General features: G+C 38.0%; 1 protein-coding gene and 1 pseudogene across 2 annotated transcripts in view; one reads left to right on the top strand and one right to left on the bottom strand.

Moving 5' to 3' along the window:
• LOC148121532 (interferon-induced very large GTPase 1-like) overlaps window positions 1–14,895 on the bottom strand; it is a 39,697-nt gene extending 24,802 nt beyond the window's left edge. The window contains exons 1-2 of one of the 2 annotated variants that reach the window (XM_087908594.1): window positions 14,751–14,895; window positions 1,984–2,102 (exon numbers count right to left, since the gene is read on the bottom strand). The gene's annotated coding sequence lies outside the window, so the exon portion shown is untranslated. The remainder of the gene's footprint in view (window positions 1–1,983; window positions 2,103–14,750) is intronic. The other variant, XM_087908593.1, reaches the window with a different exon arrangement.
• On the top strand, window positions 10,908–11,701 carry LOC125395276 (heterogeneous nuclear ribonucleoprotein A3 pseudogene; annotated as a pseudogene).
• Window positions 14,896–17,159: the final 2,264 nt, after the last annotated feature.

The following is a 17,159-nucleotide window of genomic DNA, read 5'->3' as shown; positions in this document are numbered from 1 at the left end:
TGAGTGCCACAACCAGTTAACTACAAATGAGGAAGATTAAAATATCTCAATACAAATATATTCTTGGGTATATTTTCAGTTGATTATTCAGAAAAAATAGGCTTTCTAGACATGGAAATGACTCTGAAAATCTGTCCATTTTTGAGTGTTTGGGCTCAGGCCTGTAATCCTTGCATTAAGGAGGCAGAAGAACAAAGGGAGGCTACAAATCAAACCCAGCATGGGCTAATCAGGGAACTCTGTCTCTCACACACATTTAAGTAAAAAATATCCAAAAAGTAGATAAAGAAAAAAAAACAGGGAAAACAAAGGAAACTTTACTACATATTGCTGAGTTACAAAATATCTTTAGTGACATTGGATTTAAAGAAAAAGTACTTTTTACATACTCCCACCCCCAAGTCTCAAGAGATCATTAAGTTACAGCATGTTACATTACAATAAGAACTGGCTAAGTAGAGTTTCCCTTTGAATAGCAAAACTATTTAAGTATAGGCAAAGACAGAAGGAAGAGACAATACACACAGCTAACATTTAGGTGTTAACCTTGTAAACACCGCATAAATACAAGAGGCATCTGTGTCCTGAAAAATTTTGAGAGATTGAAGATGTTTGTTTATCCCGGATGCTCAGTGGGATGAAAGAGAACATTTTCGTCTTTCCCCAAGGGTTATAAGCATAGTCAGACCAATGTGCTAGGACATGCCCAAAGGACGATTGCTAGGAATGGAGGCTGTGCTATGCATGAAAACCAGGTGATATTTCTAAAATTATGTAACAACAAAGCATAACAGGAGAGCAGCGAGCAGAGCAGAAAGGATACTTCAAACTAGAGGCCAAGGGAAGGAAAATAAAACAGAATACAAAGCACTTTTAAATCCAGAAAAGAAACAAGAGTGTGCACAAACTCAGTTTGTTATATGAACACTTTATATTCCTTCGTGGACCCGGGAAATGGGAAAATATCAAAGTGAAATCATTTTGCAGACATGAGGAAATTTGGTGTAGGAGGGTCTTCTTTCTATGTGTTGCTTCTTTCATTGGTTGAATAAAGAAAACTGCCTTGGCCTTTTGATAGGGCAGCCCTTAGGTGGGCGTGGTAGACAGAACAGAATTCTGGGAGGAAGAAGGCAGTGTGGCAGACGCCAAGGCTCTCCTCTTCGAGACAGACACTTGGTTAGATTCATGCCAGTAAGCCACAGTCAAGTGGCAATACGCATTAATGGAGATGGGTTAAATGAATATGTAAGAGTTAGCCAATAAGAGGTTAGAACTAATGGGCCAGGCAGTGTTTAAATTAATACAGTTTCCATGTAATTATTTTGGGTAAAGCTAGCCAGACAGCCAGGAGCTGGGTGGGATGAGGCCCTCGTTCCTTTTACTACAAGAAATTACCTAGGGCCATCCAGTCGCAGACAGACACAGGGACTTCTGGGTAATTTACTTGAGATAATGCTTTAAATCTGTCCTGTCAGACATGTTACCGAATTATAAGTCCTTTTGTTGTTGTTGTTGTTGTTGTTCAAATTAACTTTATTAGAAAAAACTTGAAAAAATTACACAAGGTTAAACAAACCAGATGCAGCTGATAGTGCACATGTTTAATCCTAGCATTTGGGAGGCAGAGGAAGGCAGATCTCTGAATTTGAGGTGAGCCTGGCCTACAGTGTGAGTTCCAGAACAGTCAGAGCTACACATACACATACACACACACACACACACACACACACACACACACACTCAAAACTCTGTTTCAGAAAACTATAAATAAATAGATAAATAAATAAATATGACAGAAAATAAATAAATAATTGCCAAGTCAAAGTCTATACCTCTCCTTGAACTTTTGTACAGTCAGAATTTACATTGTAATGCCATGGATCTTCACTCTGGATTTTTAACTTCCACTGATGAATTATTTTGGTGCACTTGTCTACCACCAAACAACATCTACAATGGAGTTGGAATTCGAAAAATAGTTACCTTTGTATTTTCTTTCCTTGCTTGTTTCCATTACTTGCGTCCAGTCCTTCTTATCTCCTAGTATTTAGCCTGTCTGCTCCTTTCCCTGCTTGTGAGGCTGCATCTGCATGCTGTAAGTGCTGCACAGGAGGAAAACAATGAGTGTTTTTCCTGAGATTGTGTGACTTCACTTAGTAGTATACATTTTAATTTTATCAGTTTTCATGGAATGCTCTTATTACATTTATCTTTGAAGCTAAATTCTTTTCACATGTATCTACTTATATGTATACAATTTTCATTATTCTTTCATCTTTTGATGGCCATATTGGTTCATTCCAGCTTTTTGCTTTAGTGAATAAAAAAGTGATAAACATGAGGGTATAGGAAAAAAAGAGAAGAGGATAATGATGCAGTTATAATGTATTATAATGTCAAAAGTAGAAATATAATTAAAAAGCATGAGTGTGAAAATTTGTATAATAAGGTATGGTGTTGTTCTTTGGGTATATGACCAAGAGAGAAATAGTTAGGTTACATAGTACTTCTATATTTAAGTTTTTGAGAAATATCCAACCTGATTTACACATAACTGTGCTAACTTTCCCTCCATGTATAGTAAGTAAAGAGTCTTCTCACCACATCCTATCAATTATTCTTAGATTTTTTGATGATAGCCATTCTGACTGGGGTCAGGTGGCATCTCAAAGTAGTTTTATTTGAATTTATCTGATGCCTAGAAATATAGAACATCTTATAACTACTCAATCACTTGTGGTTCTCTCTCTCTTTCTCTCCCTCTCTCTCTTAAAAATGAAAACAACAACAAAAAACTCTATTCACTTTATGTGCCAGTTTTCTGATTGGCAGTTTTCTTTCCCCGGTTCTTAATTTCTGCAGTTCTTCATAAATTCGGATTAAGTCTCATGTCTGAAGTGTAACTGATAAAGGTTTTCTCCCATTCTGCATGCTGTCTGCTCTGCTGGCATTTTCATTGTTTTACAGAAGCTTGTGAAGTTCATGAGTCCATCTGTTGATACCAAGGGAAAGTTCTGTGCTGTTGGTATTCCATTAGAAAAGCTCTTATCTTCCTTGTGGTTTTGAGGCTGTCCTCCATGTTTTTTTCTAGAACTTTCAGTGCATCTAACTTGAAACAAAGGCCTTTGTTCGATTTGAACTGATTTTTACACATGGTGAAAGAAATGAATCCACTTCCGTGATTCTGCAGATAGAATTCATTTTTGCAGCACCAGGTGTTAAACAGACTGACTCTTTTCAATCTATGTTTTGCTTCTCTTGTGAAAACTTAAGTGGGCATAGCTTTGTCATTTTATTTCAAGGTTCTTATTTCTTATGTACTGATATATCAGTCTATTTTTCTGCTAGAACAAGATTGTTGATATTATTGAGTCTTTTATTATGTTTTCTGTTTTTCTTGATTCATTAATAATAGATTTTTTCTCAAATCATATATCTACTCCCTCTTCTCCTGCCATTTTCTTCCCACCCCAACCCCTCATGGATCCACTCCCCTCTGGCTCTAATTTAAAAACCAAACAGGAATCTAAAGGATATTAATAAAAATATTTAATATAAAACAAAAACTAGCTCATCACAATTGGAAAAAGTAAACAAGTGGAAAGAAAATAACCCAAGATAAGGCACAAAAAACAAATATCCACTCATTTGTATACTAAGGAATTTCGTAAAATCACTAAACTGAAAATCATAATTTTCTGTTGAGATCTTTGATCCACTTCAGTTTGAGTTTTGTGCAGTGAGATATATATATATGTGTGTGTGTGTGTGTGTGTGTGTGTGTGTGTGTATTATTCTACAAGAAGCCATCCAATTTGGCAAGTATCAGTTATTGAAAACGCACACTTTTTCCCAGTATGTATTTTTGGCTTCTTTTTGAAAATTCAGTTGTCCGTAGTTATGTGGATTATGTCTGGCTTTTTAGTTTGATTCCATTGATCGATTCAACTATTTTTGTGTCAATACCATGTTATTTTTTCTAATATAGCTCTATAGAACAATTTGAAATCATGGATAGTGATATGTACAGCCGTTCTTTCATTATTCAGAATTGTTTTAGATATGTGTTTGTGTTTTCATATGAAACTAAGAATTTTTCTTTCAAAAAAATCATTAAAGCACACCCTTCTAAAAATCATGAAATCAAAGAAGACTGAGGCAATATTATACAGAGATTTCCTAGCTTATCTCCAAGTAGGACACTTAAAAAGAAATGGTAACAAAGACAATCAGTCACTCCAAAGTCCAATTCTATCATGTGGCCAGCCTTATCTTTGAGATTGGCAATGCTATTACATCTCTCACTGTCATCTTTTAGATTTTGCCCACATCAGCATCTCTGTGCTTGTAGACCCCTGAGGCTGTTGAGCCTTGCTTTCCTCCTGTCAGTATCACCTGCTTTAAAGTACAACGCAGAACAAAGAAGTACATTTGTAGCATGTGCTTAAGGAGCTGTTCACAATGGCCACCTGAACACTCCCTTTTTAACACAAAACACAAAAGTGTCATTATAGTAAATGAAATAAAAGTGTCTCTTCATCCATCCTTTCTCCCTCTGAATATCCTGTAATTTTACCACAAAATGGATCTTTTACCAGAAAAAATAATACAACTACTTTGGTACAAATAAATGTTTATGTTTTATATTTTTATGACAGCCTTATTAAAGTTCAGAATAAACAAATACATAAAAAACCCTACCATTGGAAAGAAAATCACATCAATAATCCAATGTACATATTTTTAATGTTTGTCCTGTAGAGGCATTTCAAATTGGTGGATAGATGTAATCATTTGTTACCTTAAATCATTTTGCTTAAAGTCTCTTTATTGTAAGATATTTGATTATAGTAGGTAGAAATATTCCTTACATAAAATTCTCATTTTTAAATACTTTAGATACTTTATGTGTTCCATTGAAGTACTTGCTTTAAAACATTGTAAGATTGGGAAAATATGTCATTAGATCTCTTAATGTTACACCAAAGTGTATTTGCACATAAATGTATCATGACACATACTAGATCAAAATAAAATTTTAAATAGATTCCAAAGATTATAGAATACTTGAATTCTTGAGCCAAAATAGTTCAGGTCTGTAGCCAGACCTCTCTTAGCTGGCAATCCTTTCATCTGTCCAACATATTCCCCTTTTACTGTCATGTCTTCAAATATATACATATACATATATATATATATATATATATATATATATATATATATATATATACACAATTTAATGCACTAAATTGCATTAAATTGGGACTGGTGATATAAGGGTAGGCGTGGGTTATTTCCAAGATTGTGCAGTGATTGTACAGTGGATACACCACGGAGGAAAATGGCTACCTCTCCCTAAGGGACAGATGTGCCTCATGTGACCTATTTTGTACAAGTAACCACAGCTGATATTAGTTTGAATTCAACTGTATTGTCATATCCAAAACTATTTTCTGTCTTCTCGCTCTTAAATTCTTTCCCCACCCCTTCCAGGAAATTCCATGAGCCTTGGAGACAGTCATAAATATTTAATGCTTAGCACACACTCAATAGCCACATTCACATGACTCTGACCTGTACTGAGTTTCAGCATTCTCTGCCTGCCATAGGAAACAGAAGCATCTCTGACCAAGACTGAGATGCCCTGATCTGTGGGTATAAATATGTCTCTAAATACCCAGCACTGTGCTAGCTAAGGCAGAGCCACATGCTGTAGGTGTCCTGCTAAGCAGCACTGTTAACTACACATTTATTAAAGGCAAAGCCATATATGTGTCCTACTGAGCTAAGGTTTCTGCATTCCATACACAAAGAAAAACTATGTAGATATTTGTAAAGAACTTCTGTGAGACCATGTGCCTAATTACTGAAAACTTATTTATGTCTGAATGTGTTTGTGTCCCCAAATGTGCAATATTTCTAAGCAAAGCTTAGTAGAGTGTGTTTTCAAGTTGGTTTCCTCCAAATTAAGTTTTTAGATTGGCAGTCATTTTCAGGTTCATTCAGTGCTCAGAAAGGGGTGTATTATTGAAATAAAAAGAAAAAAAAGGAAAAGAAGAGTGAAAGCTGGGACAAAGCTTAGTGGTAAAGAACTGACCTGGCATTTTTAAGGTCCTGGGTTCAATAGCAGATTCCTTTCCCCTTAGTTGGGTAAATATCTTAAGTACACATTATTTTATTGTTGCTGTTGTTATGAAGTAATAAAAATAATTGCTTAAAACAATAAAAAAATTATTCTCAGGTGCACCTACAACTTTCACTCTCAAAATTCATATCTTTGTTAATTCTCTTTATTATTTAAAAAATTTAATTCATTTTATATACCAACCAGAGTTTCCTATCCCACTCCTCCTCCCACTTCCTCTTGTTCCCCCCACAAGTCACTCCCCTCCAGCCCCATCCAGCCTCAAAAAGGGTAAGGCCTCCCATGGGGAGTCAACAAAACCTGGCACATTTACCTGAGTCAGGACCTAGACCTTACTTGCTGCATTAAGACTGAGTAAGGCATCCCTTCATAGGGAATGGACTCCAAAATGTGAGCTCATGAAACAGGGATAGATCCTGGTCCCACTGTCAGGGGCCCCTCAAACAGACCAAAGTTCACAACTGTCAGCCAGATGCAGAGGGCCTAGTTCAGTCCCATGCAGGCTTCCCAGCTGTTGACTTAGAATTTATGAGTCCCCAGTGAGTACAGCTGTCTTTGTGGATTTCCTCATCATGATCTTTATCCCTCTTGCTTATATAATTTCTCCTCCCTCTCTTTGCCTTGACTCCTGGAGTTTGACCTAGTCCTTGGCTGTGGAAGCATCTGCTCCTAGCAGTTAATGGATAAAAGGTTTTATGATGCCAATTAGGGTTATCACCAATCTGATTACAGGGCAAGGCCAGTTCAGGCCCCCTCTCCACCATTGCTAGGAGTCTTCACTGGGGTCATCCTTGTGGATTCCTGGGGATTTTCCTAGCACCATGTTTCTCCCTAACTCCATAATGGCTCATTTTTCCAAGACAGCTCTTTCATTGCTCTCCCACTCCACCCCTCGCCCAACTGGCCCATACTGTTCCCTCATGTTCTCATCACCCATTCCCTCCCCCTACCACCCCCTGCCCTAGATTACCCAGGAGATCTCATATATTTCCCTTTTCCAGGGTGAGTCATGAATACCTCTAAGTTCCTCCTCTTTACCTAGCTTCTCTGGAGCTGTGGATTATAGTCTGTGGACTGCATTACATCTAGTATCCACTTATGAGTGAGTATGTACTATGTTTGTCTTTCTGAGTCTGCATTACCTCTCCCCGGATATTTTTCCTAGTTCCATTCATTTGCCTGCAAATTCCATGATGTCATTGTTTTTATCTACTGATAACATGAAATTTAAAAGTTTTTGTCTTGCAAGAAAATATACACTGTGATAAAATACAACCCACAAATGGAAAAAAAATCTTTGTCAGATATACTTCAGACTGTTGATTCATATTGAGAATATATTAAAAAATACAAAATTAAATACCTTAAATTCAAAAATTAAGATATTAAATGAGATAATGAACCTAAAAGATAGACCTCAGATGAAGAAATAAAAATAGTCAATTAAACCTAAAATTGTATTGATATCCATATTTGTATCTAATGTGTTTTGATCAAATCCACTCCAACATTCTCTCCTCTTCAACTCTTCAACCATCTGCTACTTTTCCTCCCCAATTTCATGTGTTACCTTATTTTTTCAAATATACATTGTTCTGCCTCTGTATGCATTGGTGTGGGAGCATGGGAACCCCCTCAGAGCCCATATTCCTGACAATATTGACTCTCTCACAGCAGCCACCAACTGCTAATAGCTTCTCACAAGGAGAGAGGACATCACGAGCTCCTCCCCACCACACTGAGAGGTCAGTTGCCTTGGTTTTGTCCAGGACACCCACAAGTAATCCCAGACATTGTGACTTCATGTGTGCAACTGCATTGTTGTATCCTGCAACAAATACTGTGTTACTGCAGACAACTCCTTCTCTGGCTCTGACATTGTCTGTGTCCTTTCTTCTACAGTGTTTCTGAGTTTTGTGAGGAGGTGAAATACAGATGCACCATTTATAGATGAACACTCCTCATTCTTTCATTCACTGCATAGTGATTGGTTATAGATCTCTAAATCAACCTGCATCAACTAGAACTTTCTCTACTGAGGGTTGAGAGATGCATTAATTAATTACTTAATACATCTTTGTAAAGATAAGAGGTCAGGGATCAGTTTATTACCATGTTGATTCAGCAGACCAAACACTAACCAAAACCAACTTAGGGAAGAAACAGTTCATTTGGCTTAAAGTTCCTGATCACAGAGCATCGCTGAGTGAACTAAGGATTTTTTGGCCAATGAAAAATACCAGGTATGGGTTCCATATTGTAAAATGAGCGTTAAGCCCAATCAGAGAGCTGTTGGTTGTTGTCAAAACAGTGCTGCCATTGAACAGTGAGCATATCTGACCAAGCTGGTTTTATATAGCTCACAGTGTTCATAGTGGGGCAAGGCTGTTTTATTTTTCTCCCTCTATATCATTCACAGCATCTTCTAGTACTGTGAAAGTTAGTCAATAGCAATGCTTCCACAATGTCAGTACCAGATTGATTTCTAATGTAATTAAGACTCAAGTTCCTTGTTAGCTCCTTAATCGCTCCCTCAATCAAGATATCTCTTTCCTTTTCAACCTCTCTGTCCCCCACACTTCTTGATCATCTCATTCCTTCATGTTCTCCTCTTCCCTCCCCTTCTTCCCTCTTCCTATCCTTCCACCCTTCCTTTCACCTCTCCCACTCAAATTTCTCAAGAGATCTTGTCTGTTTCCTGTTCCCAGGGGGATCCATATATGTCTCTCTTAGGCTTAGGGTTTTCCTTGTTACCTAGCTTCTCTGGGATCATGAATTATAGTCTGGTTATCCTTTGTCTTAGGTCTAATATCCACTTATGAATGAGTACACACCAGTTTTGTGTTTGTCTATCTGGGTCTGGGTTAACTTATTCAGGATTTTTTTTCATGATCCATCTGCATGCAAAATTCATGATATCATTTTTTTAACCACTGAGTAGTACTCCATTGGGTAAATGTACCAAATTTTCTTTATCCATTATTAGGTTGAGTGCATCTAGGTTGTTTCCAGGTTCTGGCTATTACGAATAATGTTGCTATGAACACAGTTGAGCAAAAGTTCTTGTGGTATAAGTGTGCATCCTTAGAGTCTAAGCCTAAGAGTGGCATTGCTGGATTATGAGACAGATTGATTCCCAATTTTCTGAGAAACTGCTACATTGATTTCCAAAGTGGCCGTACAAGTTTGTACTCCCACTAGCAATGAAAGAGTATTCCCCCTTGCTCCATATTCTTTCCAGCATAAGCTATTTTTGATGATAGTCATTCTTACTGGTGCAAGATGGTAAGATGGTATCTCAAACATGACACTAGGGAAATTCTCAGGAATCTACAAGGATGACCCCAGCTAATACTTTAAGCAACAAACAACAGTGGAGAGGATGGCTAAACTGGCCTACTCCTGTAATCGAATTGATGACTACCTCTTTTTTTTTTGAGAAAAGCCAGCATAAAGCACTTTTATTGCAATAATAAAATTTGAAACGCATATGTGGTGCAGAGGGCAGGGGACGAAAATGTACTTTCTCTCACCAAATCATTACATAAGACAGCAGAGGGTGAGAAGGAACTAAAGGAGGAAAAGCCAGGAAGCCAAAATTAACAGAGAGAGCCGAGCATCAGCATCCAGGAGATGCTGAAACTATGATGACCAGCATCATCTTCTTAGAGAACACTCAAGGATTTGTAGTGACGACTGGGTGTCCATTGGGTGGTGAGTCTAATAACAGCACCTTCAATTTAAACTTCCATTAAAGTTCTTAAAATTTAGGAAGTAGAATTTGGATAGTTACAAGATTACAAACATCCGCTGCCCCTATGCTGAGAAGATCCAGAATGGTGACTGAGTAGCCACCTGGCCTTTCAGTCCTGGGAAAAGGAGTCCAGGCTCGCTCCAATTCCCTAAACATTTCTGGCCATCCAGTGGGGCATGTTCCCGGCTACTGGATTTCATTACCTCATCCCATCTTGCCTCCAAGCACTCCTTTTCATCAGCGGGATTCATGGATTCCCCCAACTCATCCTGCTTCGAGGCTCAGGTGTCTGGGGAGCCAGCAGTGAGTAGTCCTGACACTGGGGCTTCTTTGTACCACACCACCCTGCCCCACAAGCCCGCCTTTTTGTCTGTGAAGTACCTGGAGCCCAGCAAGTGGCCCTGCTCCTGTGCTGAGGAGATCCGGAGTGGTGAGTGAGTGGCTGCCCTACAGGATGGTCCTGGAGAATGGAGTACAGGACCCCTCCAATTCCCTAAACATTTCTGGCCATTCCACAAGGCGTCTCCCCAGCTACTGGCTTTCTTTATTTACCCCATCCCATCTTGCCCCCAACCACTCCTTTTCATCTGCATGGTCCTTAGATCTCCCAGCACAAACTGCATCAAGGCAGAGGGTATCTGAGAGTCAGCTCCATTGCTGAGAGAACCTAAGAGAGGGCAGAGTAAGTAAAACCCCCAAGTAGACAGCCACAGCGAAGATTGGACCAAGACTCCAAGACTCTCCTGGTCTCATTTGAAGGAAGAGATGGGCAGGCGCCAATGCAAGAATTCCTCCAACAACCTGAAAAGCAGCACGGTAACACCAGAATCCAGCGAACACACAACAAGAAGACTTGAACATCCTAACCCAAAGGAAGAAGACGAAATCGACTTTAAACATAACCTTATGAAAATGATGGAGACCCTTAAACAGGAAGTGAAAAACTCTCTTAAAGAAACGGAGGAGAGATATTGAACTTGAGTTGGAAGAGGCGAGTCTGATATCAAAATGGAGGACCATGATCCAAAAGAACCAGTACAGTTGAGGAAACTGTTTATTGGTGGTCTGAGCTTTGAAACCACAGATGATAGCTTAAGAGAACATTTTGAGAAATGGGGCACACTTAAGAACTTTGTGATAATGAAAGATCCCCAAACAAAACTTTCCAGGAGCTTTGGTTTTGTGACCTACTCTTGTGTTGAACAGGTGGATGCTGCAATGTGTGCTCAGCCACACAAAGTTGATAAACATGTGCTGGAACCAAAGAGATCTATTTCTAAAGAGAAATATGTAAAGCCTGGTGTCCATTTAACAGTGAAGAAAATATTTGTTGGTGGTGTTAAAGAACATACAGAAGAGTATAACCTGAGATACTACTTTGAAAAGTATGGCAAGATTGAAACCATAGAAGTTATGGAAGACAGGCAGAGTGGGAAAAACAGAGGATTTGCTTTTGTGACTTTTGATGACCATGACACAGTTGATAAGATTTTTGTTCAGAAATACCACACTATTAATGAACATAATTGTGAAGTGAAAATGGCTCTTTCTAAACAAGAGATGCAGTCTACTGGATCACAGAACGTGGAGGTGGATCTGGTAATTTTACAGATCGTAGAGTGAACTTTGGAGGTGGTAGAAGTAATTTTGGTCATGGTGGATACTTTGGTGGAAGAGGAGGCTATGATGGTGGAGGTGGTGGAAGCAGAGGTAGTTATGGAAGTTGTGATGGTGGATATAATGGACTTGGAGGTGATGGTGGCAACCATCACTTAATATCAATGGACTCAGTTCACCTATAAAAAGGCACAGGTTAAGAGAATGATACAAAAATAGGATCTAACATTCTGCTGTTTACAAGAAACACACCTCAACCTCAAAGACACATACTGCATCAGTGTAAAGGGTGGGGAAAAGGTTTTCCAATCAAATGGACCTAAGAAACAAGCAGGTGTGGCCATTCTAACAAAATTTGTTTCAAACTAAAATCAATCAGAAGAGATGGAGAAGGGCACTTTATACTCATAACAGGAACAATTACTCAGGTTGAAGTCTCAATCCTAAATATCTACACCCCTAATATAAAAGAACCTACATATGTAAAAGAAACATTACTAAAACTCAAAGCACAAATCAAACACCACACACTAATAGTACGAGATTTCAACACTTCTCTCTCACCAATGGATAGGTAAACCAGACAGAAACTTAATAGAGAAATAAGAGAACTAACAGATGTAATGAATCAAATGAACTTAACAGACATCTATAGAACATTTCACCCAAACAGGAAAGAATAAACCCTCTTCTCAGCATCTCATGGAACCTTCTCAAAAATTGATCACATAATCGATAATAAAGCAAAAATCCACAGATACAAAAAATTGCAGTAACCACCTGTGTACTATCAGATCACCATGGAATAAAGCTAGAATTAAACAATAATACTACCTCCAGAAAGCCTACAAACTCATGGAAACTGAACAGTCAACTACTGATCCACCCCAGGGTCAAGGAAGAAAGAAGGAAAGAAAGAAATTAAAGTCTTCCTTGAATTCAACAGCAACAAAAAAAGACACAACATACCCAAACCTATGGGACACTATGAAAGTAGTGCTACGAGGAAAGTTCATAGCACTAAGTGCCAACATAAAGAAAATAGTGAAATCTTACATTTGAGACTTAACAGCACACCTGAAAGCTCTAGAAAAAGTAAAAGCAGACTCCCCCAGCAGGAGTAGAAGACTGGAAATAATCAGAGTGAGGGCTGAAATCAACAAAATAGAAACAAAGAAAACAATTCAAAGAATCAATGAAACAAAGAGCTGGTTCTTTGAGAAAATCAACAAGGTTGACAAACCTTTATCCAAACTAATCAAAAGGCAGAGAGAGAGAGAAAGAGAGAGAGAGAGAGAGAAATCATGCAAATTAATAAGATCAGAAATGAAAAGGGGGGCATAACAACAGACATTGAGAACATTAAGAGAATCATTAGGTTTTATTTCAAAAGCCTGCATGCCACAAAATTGGAAAATGTAAAAGAAATGGACATTTTTTAGATAAGTACTATATACCAAAATTAAATAAAGACCAGGAGAACAATTTAAATAGACCTATAAGTCGTGAGGAAATAAAAGCTGCCATAAAAAAAAACCTCCCAGCCAAAAAAAGACAAGGGCCAGATGGTTTTAATGCAGAATTCTATCAGAACTTCCAAGAAGAGCTAATACCTATACTCTTTAATGTGTTTCACATAATAGTAACAGAAGTCATTGCCAAACTCCTCTTATGAAGCTACAGTCACCCTGATAACAAAACCACACAAAGACTCAACCAAGAAAGAGAATTACAGACCAATCTCACTCATGAACATTGATGCAAAAATTCTCAATAATAAACTGGCAAACTGAATCCAAGAACACATCAAAAAAATTATCCATTATGATCATGTAGGCTTCATCCCAGAGAGACAGGGCTGCTTCAATATACAAAAAATCTATCAGTGTAATCCATCATACAAATAAGCTGAAATAAAAAAAAACATATGACCATTTCTTTAGATGCTGAAAAAGCATTTGACAAAATTGAACACCCCTTTATAATAAAGGTCTTGGAAAGATTAGGGATACAAAGCTCATACCTAAATATAATAAAAGCAATGCACAGCAAGCTGACAGCTAACATCAAATTAAATGGAGAGAAATGTAAAGCCATCCCACTAAAATCGGGAACAAGACAAGGCTATCCACTGTCTTCATACTTCTTCAATATAGTGCTTGAAGTTCGAGCAATAGCAATAAGACAACATAAGGAAATCAAGGGGATTTGAATTGCAAAGGAAGAAGTCAAACTTTCGTTATTTGCAGATGATATGATAGTATACATAACTGACACCAAAAACTCTACCAAAGAACTCCTACAGCTGATAAATACCTTCAGTGATGTGGCAGGATACATCATCAACTCAAAAAAATCAGTTGCCCTCCTCCTTTACACAAATGATAAAGAAGCAGAGAGGGAAATCAGAGAGACATCATCTTTCATGATAGCCACAAATGTCATAAAGTATCTTGGGGTAACACTAACCAAGGAAGAGAAAGATCTATTTGACAAGAACTTTAAGGCTTTGAAGAAAGAAATTGAAGAGGACACCAGAAGATGGAAGGATCACCCATGCTCTTGGATTGGGAGGATCAACATAGAAGGCTTCAGAGGTCCCTGTGGACCTAGTGATAGAAACTGTAGTGTCTAACTCAACAGTGAAGGAACCTGCTTTACAAGGCAGATGGTTTCAGAAGGTGGGAGGACTGTCAAAACCTCTAAACAATTTTATCCTTCCTGTTCTACCTGTGTCCTTTTTACCTCCTTTCAAAGCTCACCCTCCTCGACCCTTGCTAGTTCTGTGCCTTCTATGGGCACTTCAATGTAAACACACCCATTTGAAGATTCAAAGCTAGCATCCACATAGGAGAGGGAACATGGGGAATTTGTTATATGACAGAGCTGTAAAAATAAAAACAGCATGATACCACTATAAAAGCAAACGCATTGTTCAATGTAACAGACTAATAAATGCAGAGAATGCAGATGTAATCCCACTCTTTTCAGCATCCTGATTCTTGAAAAAGAGGTCAAAAATAAACACTGGAGACATGATAACATCTTCAATAAAGGGTACTGACCATTAGCTTAATTCTAGTTAGAAGAATAAAATTAAATCTTCATCTCACCACTTCACAAAACTCAATCACACATGGATCAAGAACCTCAGCATCAATTCTAGATCCTAGTTTGCTTCTCTTGCTATGATAAAACACTGAATGAAACCAACTTGGGGAGGAATTAAATTACCTGTCTTCTGATCTGTTAGCAATCCATCACTGAGCAAATTTTGCATGAGCCTAGAGGTAGGAAATGAAGCAGAGTGTGGAACACATGTTGGCTTATTCTTCATTACTTGCTAAACTTGTGTTCTTATACAACCTATGGTCACTAGTCCAGGGGTGGCAAAGATATCTATGGGGCTGACATTTTTATATCAATCATTATCCAAGAAAATGCCCTTTAGACACACACCCACAAATCAATCTGATCGAGATAATTCTCATATTGAGATTCCTTCCTCCCATAAAACCTCAGTTTATGTGTGGTAGACAATATTTAACCAGCGTGATCTAATACTCTCAATTCAATAGAGAAGAAAGTAAGGAATACACTTGAACTTATAGAACCAAAAGAAGACTTTCTGAATAAGGACCATCACAGGCCATCACAGGCATTAACATCAAAATTAACCAATAGGACCTCAAGAGACTAAAAAGCTTCTGTATAGAAATGAATACCATGATGATGGTAAAGATGAAGAATGGAAAAAAAATTTACCACCTTTATATCTGACAGAGGGTTACTATGTATAATATATAAACTCCCCAAAAGCTAAACACCAAGAAAACAATCTCAGTACAAATGTGGAGTTGAACTATACAGAGTTCTCAGAAGAAGAAATACAAATGGCCAAGTAATGTATGTTTTAACGTTCAATATCCATACCCTTAAGGAAAATACAAAGTAAGACTACTTTGGACTTCACTCTAAAACAACCAGAATGGCCAAGGTCAAAAACACAAATCACAGTAAATGCTGGTGAGAATTATGGAAAAGAAGAACACTTCTCCATTGTTTGGGCGTGTAAACTGTTGGAGCCACTCTAGGAATTAATGTGAATCTTCCTCAAAATGATAGGAAGAGATACAACACGTGCTCCCAAGATGTTGACGATGTCTGAGACATGAGGCATCTGACAAGGACTGCTGCTTACAGAGAGTAGAACAGGCATAAGCGAGAACTGGAGGTCTGGAGTCAAGAAACTCCTTAGTGACTGAAGCCTTATACAACAGAGACAGAGCTACAGGACTTGGGGTTTGCCCTGCTGGATTTCTGTCTTTCTTTGCCCTCACTATATCTCCCCTGATCCTCTATTTTGAACTGGGAGCATATATCTGTGCCACTGCTAGAGATTTGTAATTATACTCTAAATTTTTTGTTATTTTTATTGTTGTTCATTGGATCAAAGTTCAGAGTTTGTTTTAAGTCTCAGAATTTACTTAGACTTTGGAGTTTTAACTAATGTTGATACTGTTAAATACTATGGATATTTTTGTGTTGGATTAATGGGTTTTGCATTATGATATGGCCATGAGCCTCTGGGTGTAGGAGTGGAAAACTGTGGTTTAAGTGAGAAATGACGCTTGGGATTGCATATTTGAATATAGGGAGGTGTAAAACTTCTAAGACATTGCTCATTTCTTCTCAGCCTATGTACATTTTCTGTATGAAGTATAACAGTGGAGCTGGACCTGATAGTTTGTACACCCATCTGTTTAGAGTTCACACTCTGTGTTTCTTGTATACAACTGAGATGTGGTCTCTCAGTTTATGGCTCCTGTTTCTACATACTGTGCTTCCCCACTGTCATTGACACTTAGATTTCCAGAACCTCAGTCAAAAAATCTTTTCCTTCTGTAAGCATCTTTTGGTTATTTTATTTTATCCCAAGAAAAGGAAATTACCTAATGTAATGAAAGTTAACATGTATGATAAAATGGTTTATAAAAGTTGAAATTTGGAAATGGTATATTGAGTAAGTGAGATGACTCAGTGGTTAAAGGCATCGAAGGACCCGAGTTTGGTCCACAAAACTCCTATGCTAGGTGAAACAGACTTTCACAAGTTATGCTCTGAACTTCCACATGTGTGCTTTGGCACACATATCCCCAACACACACACACACACACACACACACACACACACACACACACACACACAAACACACTCCATAGACACTAAAGGGCAAGGATTTTATGATTTATCAGAATAACTGGGTATGGTTTCTAATTAAGAAACTAGATCTGAAAAGAATAAATATTTGTTTAAAATTATTTGCAAGATTTATTTTAGTGTGTACAACTAACTCTATTCATTCTTCCATGCTGTTGTAACCGACAGTCTGGGTGCTCAATAACCACAGGTAGAGGCTCAAATCAACGAGGATCTGCAGGCCAAAAAGAAAATCAATATGCTGGTCATTGTTCCCAGGTCACCAGATCACCAAGAGAGCAGCGGAGAGGGCACCTCTAAGAGTGTCTTATCCCTCCAGCAAATCAGCTGTCTTCCTGATCATATTCGACAAGGAGAGAGATTCAAAGACTGGACTGTAACCAGTGCACACTCCACATAAGGATGACCACCACAGAAGAAAAT

Source organism: Myodes glareolus, chromosome 7 (genome assembly GCF_982192425.1).
Source record: "Myodes glareolus chromosome 7, mMyoGla1.1, whole genome shotgun sequence".
Lineage (NCBI taxonomy): Eukaryota > Metazoa > Chordata > Mammalia > Rodentia > Cricetidae > Myodes > Myodes glareolus.
This window is presented reverse-complemented; position numbering and strand designations above follow the sequence as displayed.